This window comes from Pristiophorus japonicus, chromosome 29, assembly GCF_044704955.1.
Source record: "Pristiophorus japonicus isolate sPriJap1 chromosome 29, sPriJap1.hap1, whole genome shotgun sequence".
Lineage (NCBI taxonomy): Eukaryota > Metazoa > Chordata > Chondrichthyes > Pristiophoridae > Pristiophorus > Pristiophorus japonicus.
Window position 1 is genome coordinate 3,628,499 of NC_092005.1, and position 13,944 is coordinate 3,642,442.

The following is a 13,944-nucleotide window of genomic DNA, read 5'->3' on the forward strand; positions in this document are numbered from 1 at the left end:
TCCTATCTAGATGTCCCGCTATTTCTTCCTTAATGATAGCTTCAAGCATTTTCCCCACTACAGATGTTAAACTAACCGGCTTATAGTTACCTGCCTTTTGTCCGCCCCCTTTTTAAACAGAGGCGTTACATTTGCTGCTTTTTAATTCGCTGGTACCTCCCCAGATTCCAGAGAATTTTGGTAGATTATAACGAATGCATCTGCTCGAACGTCTGGCATCGTATTAATACCCTGGAATGCATTTCATCAGGACCAGGGGACTTGTCTACCTTGAGTCCTATTAGCCTTTCCAGCACTACCCCCCTAGTGATAGTGATTATATCAAGGTCCTGCCTTCCCACATTCACGTGACCAGCAATTTTTGGCATGGTTTTTGTGTCTTCCACTCTGAAGACCGAAGCAAAATAATTGTTTGAGGTCTCAGCCATTTCCACATTTCCCATTATTAAATCCCCCTTCTCATCTTCTAAGGGACCAACATTTACTTTAGTCACTCTTTTCCGTTTTATATATCGGTAAAAGCTTTTACTAACTATTTTTATGTTTTTGAAAGTTTACCTTCGTAATCTATCTTTCCTTTCTTTATTGCTTTCTTCTTCATTCTTTGCTGTCGTTTAAAATGTTCCCAATCTGCTAGTTTCCCACTAACATTGGCCACCTTATACGCATTGGTTTTTATTTTGATACTCTCCTTTATTTCCTTGGTTATCCATGGCTGGATATCCCTTCTCTTACCGCCCTTCTTTTTCACTGGAATATATTTTTGTTGAGCACTTTGAAAAAGCTCCATAAATGTCCTCCACTGTTATTCAATTGTGTCACCGTTTAGTCTGTGTTTCCAGTCTACTTTAGCCAACTCTGCCCTCATCCCACTGTAGTCCCCTTTGGCTAAGCATAGTATGCTCGTTTGAGACACGACTTCCTCACCCTCATACTGTATTACAAATTCAACCATACTGTGATCACTCATTCTGAGAGGATCTTTTACTGGGAGATCGTTTATTTTTCCTGTCTCATTACACAGGACCAGATCTAAGATAGCTTGCTCCCTTGCATGTTCTGTAACATAATGTTCTAAGAAACAATCCTGTATGCATTCTATGAATTCCTCCTCAAGGCTACCCAGTGCGATTTGATTTGACCAATCGATTGTAGGTTAAAATCCACCATGATTACTGCCGTTCCTTTTTCACATGCCTCCATTATTCCCTTGGTTATTGCCCGCCCCACCATGAAGCTATTATTTGGGGGGCCTATAAACTACGCCCACCAGTGACTTTTTCCCCTTACTATCACTAAAATCCACGCACAATGTTTCAACATTTTTTCATTAGAGCCAATATCGTCTCTCACAACTGCCCTGATATCATCCTTTATTAAGAGAGCTACCCCACCTCCTTTCCCTTCTTGTCTATCTTTCCGAATTGTCAGATACCCCTGTATGTTTAATTCCCTGTCCTGGCCAACCAGCAACGTTTCTGTAATGGCCACCAAATCATACCCATTTATGATGATTTGTGCCGTCAACTCATTTACTTTATTTCGAATGCTGCGTGCGGTTAGGTAGAGTGTTTTAATACTAGTTTTTAAACCAAGATTTTTAGTTTTGACCCCTCCTGCAGACCCTTTATATTCATACATATTGTCCCTTCCTATCACCTTGTCGTTTACACTTACCCCAGTGCTAGTCTGCTCTGTTGCCTCCTGCTTTTTGCATTTTTTCTTGGGGTCCTGTGATCTGAGCTCTCACCCACTCTAATTAGCTCAGAGCCCTCTCCTGGGTTCCGAATACTCCTTGCATTGCGGCACCGAGATTTCATGCTTGCCTTTTTATTACACTTTGACCATTTAGAATGTTTATGTACATTTGTCTGCTGCAAACTGCAGGGGCCACGTCGCTTAATGGATAAGGCATCAACTTTGATGCAAACACTGATGTAAAAAGAAAATTGCAAGGTCAAACGCTGCCGTGGTCATTTTGTCAAAACTTGTTCATCTTTATAAAACCGAACCACGTTCGCACACATTAACTAATGGTGAGTTCCTCCCAAACAATGCACTGATCTTCATTAAAAGGCATTTCTTCATGCTGTGTATATTGCGCACTGATTTTTGGAGATAGTGTTCAAAAGACAATCAATTATACTATTAATGTTTCCAATTCGAACAACAGCTTCGCGTCAATCAGTGTAATAAAGGGCAGTGGAGGGAATTGTGATCAGATTCCAATGAGATCCCCTTGAGTCGATAAAAAAGATCACTTGCAGAATCGCTGCGTGCAGGGCTCGACCCTGCGCAGGGAAATCCCCATTAGATTTCGAGTCCAACGCCTTAACCACTCAGCCATCGTAGCTACACAGTAGAACTGCTTTAATAGTCGAATCGTTGGTACAATTTATCAGAGAGACCGCCTGCATGCTTGCCCTATTGGATCTCCCAGACGATGTGAAAATTAAATCGTAGAATCACAGAATCTTACAGCAAAGAAGGAAACATTTCGTTGAACAGAAAGAATTTACATTTCGGGAAAAACTGAACAGTCTGGAGAGCTTCTTTCTCGAACAACAAGTGAGATATATTTTTAACATTTTGAAGGTAGTTGATCGAGTTGATGTGGAGAAAATGTTTGCTATTGTGCAGGAGTTCAGAATGGGAGGTCACTGATAAATTCAGCAGATAATTCAAGAGAAACTTACTTACCAAAGAGTGGTTAGAATGTGGAAGATGCTACACGAGCAGGAGTTGAGGCGAATAGCTCAGATTCATTTTAAATGTATTACCTAAGCACATGACTGAGAAAGCAATAGAACAATATGCTGATAGTATCAAGTGAAGTAGGGTAGTGTGCAGCATTAACTCTAGCAACACCAGTTAGGTACAATTGTCTCTTTATGTGATGCAATCTCTATATAACGTTATGTAACACACATTTTAAACAGCAACAACAACTTATACATAATTAGCACCTTGAAATTAGCGAAACGTCCAAGGCGCTTCACAAGAATATTATGCGATACAAATTTGACACCGAGCCACTAAGTACAAATTAGCGCAAGTGACTAAAAGATTGGTCAACCAGGTATGCTTGATAACGAGTAAGAAAGCTGTACATTGCAGGAAGATATCAAAGAACTGGTCAGGGGTGTAATGGAATTCAACCCGGAGAAGTGTTAGATAATGCATTTGGGGAGTGCTTATAGGGAAAGCGAATAAACATTAAATGTTAGGCTACTGATAAGTGTAGAGTTGCAAATGACCTTGGAGTGCATGTCCACAGAATCCTTGACGGTAGCAGGGCAGGTAGATAAGATGCTTGTGAAGTATAGACAGAAAGGAAAAGGAGGCGGGGTGGCGTTGCTGGTTAAAGAGGTAATTAATGCAATGTATAAGGAGGGACATTAGCTTGGATGATTTGGAAGCAGTATGGGGGGAGCTGCAGAATACCAAATGGCAGAAAACGCTAGTGGGAATTGTGTACAGACCTCCAAACAGTAGTAGTGAGGTTGGGGACAGCATCAAACAAGAAATAAGGGATGTGTGCAATAAAGGTGCAGCAGTTACCATGGGCGACTTTAATCTATATATTGATTGAGCTGACCAAACTGGTAGCAATGCGGTGGAGGTCGATTTCCTGGAGTATATTAGGGATGGTTTTCCAGACCAATATCTCGAGGAACCTCCAGGAGAGCTGGCCATCGTAGACTAGGTGATGTGTAATGAGAAGGGACTAATTGGCAATTTTGTTGTGCGAGGCCCCTTGGGAAGAGTGACCATAACATGGTAGAATTCTTTATAAGATGGAGAGTGACACAGTTAATTCAGAAAGTAGGGATCTGAACTTTAGGAAAGGTAATTTCGATGGTATAAGGCGTGAATTGGCTAGAATAGACTCGCAAATGATACTTAAAAGGTTGATGGTGGATAGGCAATGGCAAACATTTAAAGACGACATGGATGAACTTCAACAATTGTGCATCCCTGTCTGCAGTCAAAATACAACGGGGAAGATGGCTCAACCGTGGCTAACAAGGGGAATTAAGGATAATGTTAAATCCAAGGAATAGTTATATAAATTGGCCAGAAAAATCAGGAAACCTGAGGACTGGGAGAAATTTAGAATTCAGCCAAGGAGTACTAACGATTTTGTTAAGAGGGGGAATGAAGAGTTCGAGACGAAGCGTGCCAGAAGCATAAAAAATGACTGCCAAAGCTTCTATATATATGTGAAGAGAAAAAGATTAGTGAAGTCAAACGTAGGTCCCTTGCAGTCGGATTCAGGTGAATTTATAATGGGGAACAAAGAAAAGGCAGACTAATTGAACAAATACTTTGGTTCTGTCTTCACGACGGAAGACACAAATAACCTTCTGGATGTACTAGGTGACCGAGGGTCTAGTGCGAAGGAGTAACTGAAGGATATGCTGATTAGATGGGAAATTGTGTTGGGGAAATTAATGCGATTGAAGGCGGATAAATCCCCGGGACTGATAGTCTGCATCCCAGAGAACTAAAGGAAGTGTCCCGAGAAATAGTGGATGCATTCGTGATCATTTTCCAACAGTCTAACGACTCCGGATCAGTTCCCATGGACTGGAGGGTTGGTAATGTAACACCACTTTTTAAAAAAGGAGGGAGAGAGAAAATGGGTAATTATACATCGGTTAGCCTGACATCAGTCGTGGGGAAAATGTTGGAATCAATTATTAAAGATGAAATCGCAGCGCATTTGGAAAGCAGAGACAGGATCGGTCCAAATCCGCATGGATTTATGATGGGAAAATCAAGCTTGAGGAATCTTCCAGAATTGTCTGAATATGTAACTTGCAGAGTGGACAAGGGAGAACCAATGGATGTGGCGTATTTGGACTTTCAAAAGGCTTTAGATAAGGTCCCACACAAGAGATTTGTGTGCAAAATCAAAGCACATGGTATTGGGGGTATTGTACTTACGTGGATAGAAACAGAAAAAGAAAGAAAATAGGTGCAGGAGTAGGCCATTCGAGCCTACACTGGCATTCAATCAGATCATGGCTGACCATTCCTTCAGTACCGCTGTCCTGCTGTCTCTCCATACCCCTTGATCTCCTTAACCGTAAGGGCCATATCTAACTCCCTCTTGAATATATCCAATGAACTGGCATCAGCAACTCTCTGCGGCAGGGAATTCCACAGGTCAACAACTCGCTGAGTGAAGAAGTTTCTCCTCATCTCAATCGTAAATGGCCTGCCCCTTATCCTAAGACTATCTCCACTGGTTCTGGACTTCCCCAATATCGAGAACATTCTTCCCGCATCTAACCTGTCCAGTCCCTTCAGAATCTTATATGTTTCGATGAGATCCGCTCTCATCCTTCTAAACTACAGTGAATAAAGGCCCAGTTGATCCAGTCTCTCCTTATATGACAGTCCAGCCATCCCTGGAATCAGTCTGGTGAACCTTCGCTGCACTCCCTCAATAGCAAGAACGTCCTTCCTCAGACTCGGAGACCAAAACTGAACACAATATTCCAGGTGAGGCCTCATTAAGGCCCTGTACAACTGCAATAAGACCTCCCTGCTCCTATATTCAAATCCCTTAGCTACGAAGGCCAACATACCATTTGGCTTCTTTACCACCTGCTGTACCTGCATGCCCACTTTCAGTGATTGATGAACCATGACACCCAGGTCTCGCTGCACCTCCCATTTTTCTAGTCTGCCACCATTCAGATAATATTCTGCCTTCGTGTTTTTGCCCTCAAAATGGATAACCTAACATTTATCCAGATTATACTGCATCTGCCATGTATTTGCCCACTCGCCATATCTGTCCACGTCACCCTGCAACCTCTTAGCGTCTTCCTCACAGCTCACATCGCCATCCAGTTTAGTGTCATCCACAAACTTGGAGATATTACACTCTATCCCTTTATCCAAATCGTTAATGTATATTGTAAAGAGCTGGGGTCCCAGCACTGAGCCCTGCGGCACTCCACGAGTCACTGCCTGCCATTCTGAAAAGGACCCGTTTATCCCGACTCTCTGCTTCCTGTCTGCCAACCAGATCTCTATCCACGTCAGTACATTACCACCAATACCATGCGTTTTGATTTTGTATACCAATCTCTTGTGCGGGACCTCATCAACAGCCTTTTGTAAGCCCAAAAACACCACATCCACTGGTTCTCCTTGTGCAATCTACTCGTTACATCCTCACAAAATTCCAGAAGATTCGTCAAGCACGATTTCCCTTTCGTAAATCTATGCTGACTCATTCCGAACATGTCACTGCTTTCCAAATGGGTTCCTTAATGATTGATTCCAACATTTTCACCATTACGGATGTCAGGCTAACCGGTCTATAATTACCCGCTTTCTCTCTCCCTCCATTTAAAAAAAAGTGGCGTTACATTAGCTACCCTCCAGTCCATAGGAACTGATCCAGAGTCGATAGATTGTTGGAAAATGATCACCAACGCATCTACTATTTCTCGGGCCACTTCCTTAAGTACTCTGACATGCAGACTATCAGGACTCGGGGATTTATCGGCCTTTAGTCCCATCAACTTCCCAAACACAATTTCCCACCTAATAAGGATATCTTTCAGTTCCTCATTCTCACTAGACCCACTGTCCCCTAGTACATTCGGAAGGTGATCTGTATCTTCCTTTGTGAAGACAGAACCGAAGTGTCGAGAACTGGTTGGCAGAGAGGAAGCAGAGAGTGGGGATAAACGGGTCCTTTTCTGAATGGACGGCAGTGACTAGTGGAGTGCGTCAGGACTCAGTGCTGGGACCCCAGCTCTTCACAGAATACATTAATGATTCAGATGAAGGAATTGAGTGTAATATCTCCAGGTTTGCAGATGAAACTAAATTAGCTGGCGGTGTGAGCCGTGAGGAGGACGCTAAATGCCTGCAGGTTGAGTTGGACAGGTTAGGTGAGTGGGCAAATACATGGCAGATGCAGTATAATGTTGATAAATGTGCGGTTAACCACTTTGATGGCAAAACAACGAAGGCAGAATATTATATGCTTGGCGGCAGATTAGGAAAAGGTGAGGTGTATCGAGACCTGGGTGTCATGATTCATCAGTCATTGAAAGTTGGCATGCAGGTACAGTAGGCAGTGAAGAAGGCACATGGTATGTTGGCCTTCATAGGTAGGGGATTTGAGTATAGGAGCAGGGTCGTCTTACTGCAGTTGTAAAGGGCATTGTTGAGACCTCAACTGGAATATTGTGTTCAGTTTTGTCTCCTAATCTGAGGAAGGAAGTTCTTGCTATTGATGGAGTGCAGCGAAGTTTCACCAGACTGATTCCAGGGATGGCTAGACTGACATATGAAAAGAGACTGGATCAACTGGGCCTTTATACACTGGAGTTTAGAAGGATGAGAGGGTATCTCGTAGAAAAATGTAAGATTCCGACGGGACTGGACAGGTTAGATGCGGGAAGAATGTTCAAAATGTTGGGAAAGTCCAGAACCAGGGGACACAGTCTTAGGATAAGGGGGTAGGCCATTTAGAACGAAGATGAGGAGAAACTTCTTCACTCAGAGAGTTGTTAACCTGTGGAATTCCCTGCCGCAAAGAGTTGTTGATGCCAGTTCATTGGATATATTCAACAGAGAGTAATTGTGGCCCTTATGGCGAAAAGGATCAAGAGGTAGGGAGGAAACAGTAAAGCGGTACTGAGGGAATGCTCAGCCATGATCTTATTGAGTGGTGGTGCAGGCTCGAAGTGTCGAATTGCGTACTGCTGAATCTATTTTCGATGTTTCTATGTTGAGAAGCAACACGGAATACTTGCCTTCATTAGATGAGCCACAGAATATAAGATAGGGGAAGTTATGCTTCAAATGTGTAAAACTCTAGTTCGGCCACCGCGAGATTATTGCATGCTTCTCTGGTCACCGCATTACAGGAATGATCAGACAGCACTCGTGAGCATACAGGTTAGATTTAGGCGGATGGTGAATTTAGCTCTGAGTAAATATTTCATCGGCTGGGTTTGTTTTCTTTGGAACAGAGGAGGCTAAGGGAGTCCGTATTGAAGTGAATAAAATTATCAGTGGCCTAGATCGAGTGCATAGAAAGGATCTATTTCCCTCAGCAGAGTGGCCAACAACCAGGCGTCATAGATTTAAAGTAATTGGTAGGAGGTTTTCTGGAATTTGAACAACACTGTTTTCACCCAGGGTTGGTGAGAGTCTGGAACCCACTCCTGAAAGTGATTCAGAGGCAGAAGTCCTCACCACTTTTAAAAGTCCTTGAATGTGCACTTCAATTCCAGTAACCTAAAAGGCTATGGACCAAGAGCTGGAAAGTGGCATTAGTCTGGATAGCTCGGATTTTAGTCGGAATTTCGGTCATGATCCGGTGTTTCTTCGGCAGCTCAGTGCATTTTGTAGCAAATCAATACTTCCGAGAAGGGAAACTGCGTTCCCTGCAATTCCTGCTACACAACTGGCTCCAATCCCACCCACTTTTCCATTGAGTTCTCTTAGAACCTGAGTCTATTACACAGGGACAAGAGCAAGCCATCGAACCTGTTACAGAAGGACAGCAGGATTCCATTGGCCCCTCGAGCCAGTTGCAAAGGGCAAGAGGAAGTAATTCAGATCCTTGGGCTTTATATACAAGAATAGTAGAACGCCTTCGGCTGCTCGTACCTGCTGCATAGATGACGAGGAGGCAATCTTTCCTGTTACACAGAATTAGCTGGAGGCCATTCAGCCGCACCGTACTGTTGCACAGGGAAAGGAGGAGGCCATTAATGCCTCAAATCTGAGCCTTACGAGAGGCAGAAGCCGATCAGTTCCTTGAGCTTGCTCTACAAGAAGATTATAAGTCCATTTAGATCCTAGAACATAGGAACATAGAAATTAGGAGCAGTAGTAGTCGAGTCGGCCCTTCGAGTCTGCACCACCATTTAATATGCTCATTCCTAATCCTCTATCTCACACCATATTCACGCTTTTCCCCCATATAACATGATGTCTTTTGTGTCTAGAAATCTATCTCCCTCTTAAATATATTCAGTGAAACGGCATTCACAGCCTTCTGTGGAAGGGAATTCCACAGCAGCACCACTCTCTGAATGAAAGAAAATCTCACCTTCTCCTTCCTAAATTTCCTACCCCATATCCTGAGACTGAGACCCCTTGTTAGAACCTTTCCAATCAGGTCAATCATCTTCCCCGCATCCAGTTTATTCAACCCTTTCAGAATGGTATACGTTTCAATGGGATCCTGTCTCATTCTTCTAAACTCTACAGAATACAGGCCGAATCGACCCAATCTCTGCTCATACGACAGTCCTGCCATCCCAATAATCTATCTGGTGAACCTTCGCTGCACTCCCACGATGGCAAGTATATCCTTTCTTGGGTAACGAAACAAAAACTGCACACAATACTCCAGGTTCGGTCTCACCAAGGCCCTGTAGAACTGGAGTAACACATCTTTATTCATTTACTCACATCCTCTTGGAATGAAGGCCAACATACCATCTGCCTTCCTAACTGCTTGCTACACTGCATGTATGCTTTCAATAGACTATTTTACAAGGACACCAGGTCCCTCTGCCCATCGATCCTGTTTCCTGTCCATTAACCAATTTTCAATCCATGCTAGTATATTACCCCCAATCATTTATGCTTTAATTTTGCACACCACATCTTACGTGGGACTTTATCAGAGGCCTTGTATACACTATATCCACTGGTTCTCCCTTAACTTTGCTATCAGTTACATCTTCAAAAACTCGAGTAGGTTTGTCAAACATGATTTTCTTTTCATGAATTCATGTTGACTTTGTCTAATCCATTTGGTATTTTCTAAGTGTTCCGTTATAATATCCTTTACTATAGATGCTCGCATTTTCCCTACAACTGGTGTTCGGCTAAGCGGTCTGTAGTTCCTTGTTTTCTCTCTCCCTACATTTTTAAACAGTGGGGTTACATTTGCCACCGTGCAAACTGCAGGAACTGTTTCTTAATCTATAGATGTTTGGAGGTTGTCAACGAATGCATGCACTATTTCCATTGCAACCTCTTTTAGTACTCTGGGATACAGATCATCAGGCCTTGGTGATTTATCGGCCTTCATTCCCATTAGTTTCCTCAGCACTATTTTCTTACAAATAATCATGTCCGTTAATTCCTCTTGCTCACTAGACCTTTGGTTCACAAGCATTTTTGGGATGTTATTTTTGTTCTCCCTGAAGACAGAACCGAAGTATTTATTTAATTGTCCTGCCATTTCCTTGTTCCACATTATAAATTCCCCCGTTTCTGTCTGTAAAGGGCCTACGTTTGTCTTCACTAATCTTTTCCATTTTACGAACTTGTAGAATCTACTGCAGCCGGTTTTTATGTTCCTTGCAAGTTCACTCTTATACTCTATTTCTCGCCTCTCAATCAATCTCTTGGCACATTTTTGCTGAATTCTAAATTGCTCCCCATCCTCAGGCTTGCTACTTTTTCTGGCAACTTTGTAAACTCTTCTTTGAATCTAATATTATCCTTAATTTATTTTGTTTATCATGGTTGTGTCAGCATCCTTTTTTTTTACACCAGAAAGGAAAGTATAACTGCCACAATTGATACATTCATTCCTGAAATGTTAGTCCTTGCCCATCCACCAACATCACGTTTATTGACTGTTCCCAATCTATCATACCCCATGCAATTCATTCCCCATGCATTCGTAGTTTCCTTTGCTTAGATTTAGGACCATAGATTCGGATTGCGCTGCTTCACTTTCCATCTTAATAACGAGTTTAATCGAGTTATTGCCACTCTTCGCTAAAGGACCCCAGACAACTTGACTTTTAATTAACCGCTTCTCATTACACAATACCCAATCTAGGATATTCTGTTCCCTAGTACGCTCCGCAAAATACTGGACGAAAAAAACAACTGGTTCAAACGCCAGGAATTCGCCGGCCACATTATTATTACTTTAATTTATATGTAGTTTAAAGTCACCTTCGATGATGGTAGTACCCTTGTTACATGCAGCTCTAATTTCCTGTTAATGTTATGCTCTACAATACCACGACTGTTTGGAGGCCAATGGACAACTCCCACCAATCTTTTCTGGTCGTTCGTTCTCCTTAGCGCCATCCAACTGAATCGACATCTTGTCTTTCTGAGCCAAATAACTTTCTCATTATTGCGCTGATATCATCCTTTACCAACAACGCAACACAACCCGCTCTTCCTTTTTGCCTGTCCTTTCTAAATACAGAATATCATTTGATATTCAGTTCCCAACCCTGGTCACCGTGCAACCATATATCTGTAATTGCAATGATATTGTATCTGTTTACATCTGAGTGTGCTGTTAATTCTTCTATCTAATTACAGATACTTCGTCCATTCAGATACAATGCGTTTGGATTTGTCTTTTTAACATTATTAGAGATCATAACATTTTTTTACACTATAGCTCGATTTATCTTATCGCTTTTTTCCTTTTCAGGATGCTATTTTTTAGTGCACTCTTTTGTTTGTATACTCTGTCCCTTCTTGATCATAATGTGGTTAAATTACAACAATCACTTTCCGGCATTGCTTCATTTTCATTTCTCTTTAGCATTCTAGATTTCTCTGCAATGCGACCGTCCTCCCCACCGCCTCCCCTCCCCCACTCCACTCTCCCCTTGATAGAAGATGTTGCATAGGATTAGGACGAGGCATTTCAGACACACCGACCTGTTATACAGGAACAGGTGGAGACAAATCAACCCCTAGAACCTGTTACGTAGGACGCGGGGGATGACATACCGTCCCTCAAACTATTGCACAGGGACAGCCTGAGTCATTCAGCCCCTCTAGCACATTACACAGCCGGAGTTCTGCGGCACTGGACTAGTAATCCAGTGAGAGAAAATCACAGTCCACCAAGAGAGTAGGACAATTTAAATTCAATTAAATACATCTAGAATTTTAAAAGTATTAATAATGTTGACCATTGACGCAACACACCCATATCGTTCAATAGTCTCCTTTAGTGAAGGAAATCTGCAGTCCTTATTGGTCTGGGCCCAAATGTGGCTCCAGATCCAGAGCAACGTGGTTGATTCTTTACGGCCCTCTGAAAAGGCCAAGCGACAAACTCATTTGCATAAGTTGGCTAACCATCACCTTCACAAGGGAAATTAGGGAAGTGCAACAAAGCCTGCCCTTGCTAGCATTGTCCACATACTAGAATGAATAAAAGAAAAAATAGGATCTCTAGATTGTTACAGAGGAAAAAGAAGAACCGCAAGAGAGGTCAGAGAATGTGGAGTCTGGAGACAACTAGATAAATGCATAGCTTGCTGGCTTTGAGAAAGAAAGCAGAGAGTAGGAGTAAAAGTTAGCTTTCTGGAGTGGCAGAAGGTGGGTAGTGCTGTTCCACAAGGATCGGTGCTGGGACCACTGTTGTTTACAATTTATATTAATGACTTCTATCTGGGAATCAAAAACAGAATTTCTCAATTTGCGGATGATGCCACATTAGTTGGATATTCAATTGACTGCAACAAATTCCGTCGCGCGAACCTGTTGCATAGATGAGGAGAAGGCAATGCCAAACCAACGAACCTTTTGCACAGAAATAGTAGAAGGCAATTGAGCCTCTCCAGTCTTTTACACAAGAACAGGAGAAGGTCATTAATCGCTTGCTAGCGATGTCAACATGCTTGAATGAATAAAATAAAATAATAGATTGTTACATGGTTACAAGAAGAGTTGGAACGTGGGATTAGGTGGGATAACAATTTTCGGACGGTGCGGACACGCTGGGACGAAGTGGCCTCCTTCCGTGTTGAAAGGTTCTACGAGTCCATGACAAAACATCCCTTTCAAACAGAAACATGATGATTCGGGTCTGACAGGGCATCCGTTTTAGATGGCGGAGGTTGATCCAGTGGCGATGAAAGTTCATCGACTTGAAACATTCACTCTCTTTCTCTCTCCGCAGATTCTGCCTCATCTGCTGAATGTTTCCAGATTTTTCTTGAGCTCAGATTACGCATCAACACTATTTTACTTTTGTATTGATGCACAATTTGGCGACTCTGCGGATCAATGGATAGCACGTTGTTTTTCTAATTCTTGGCATATTAAACATTCAAAGTTTTTGGGCTCGACTCCCACCAGAGTCAGGATTTGAGCCTGGGCCGCACAGTGAACTTTGCATCAAAGCAATACTTCAGAGAAGGCTAACTGTGGTCCCTGCACTTTCTGTTGCACAAGTGGCTATAGTCCTTCCGAATTATCATCTGAATATTTTGCACGCAAGCAATCGAGCCTGTTACACAGGGACAGGTGGAGGCCAATGAGTCACTTAACCCCTCAAACCAATTGCAAAGGGCAGGAGGAAGCCTTTCAGCTGTGTGCGCCTGTTTTACAAGAAATGTCAACTCCATTCGGTCGCTCGAACCTTTCGCAAACTTGACCAGAAGGCAATGCCAAACCAACGAAGCTGTTGAGCATAAATTGGAGGATGCTATTGAGCCTCTCTAGTGTGTTGCACAAGTACAGGGGAAGGCCATTAACCCCTGGAGCCTGAGGCAGACGACTGGCGGAAGCCATTCAGCTCCTTGAGACTTATCTATCCGAAGAGTAGAAGTCCATTTAGCCATTCGAAAGGCTGAATATGAGGCATTTGCGACTCACGAATCTGTTATACAGGAACAAGAGGAGGATAATCAATCTCCCGATCCTGTTGTGTAGGAACAGGGCACACCATTCCTTCCCTCCACCTGTTGCAAAAGAATAGGAGGAGTCATTCAGCCCCTTGAACGCATTACACAGATGGAGGTCAATCATAGTAGCATAATGGTTATGTCACTGGACTAATAATCCAGAGAGAAGAAATCATAGCCCACCACGAGAGTGGGGAAATTTAAATTCAATTAAGTAAATCTGGAATTTTAAAAGTATCAATAATGATAACCATTGTAACAAACT

The 13,944-nt window shown here is 42.7% G+C and overlaps 1 non-coding gene across 1 annotated transcript; it reads right to left on the reverse strand.

Moving 5' to 3' along the window:
- Positions 1–2,270: 2,270 nt before the first annotated feature.
- trnas-cga (transfer RNA serine (anticodon CGA)) lies at positions 2,271–2,353 on the reverse strand. Its single transcript has one exon. It is a non-coding gene; the product is annotated as a tRNA-Ser (tRNA).
- Between the last annotated feature and the right edge of the window lie 11,591 nt (positions 2,354–13,944).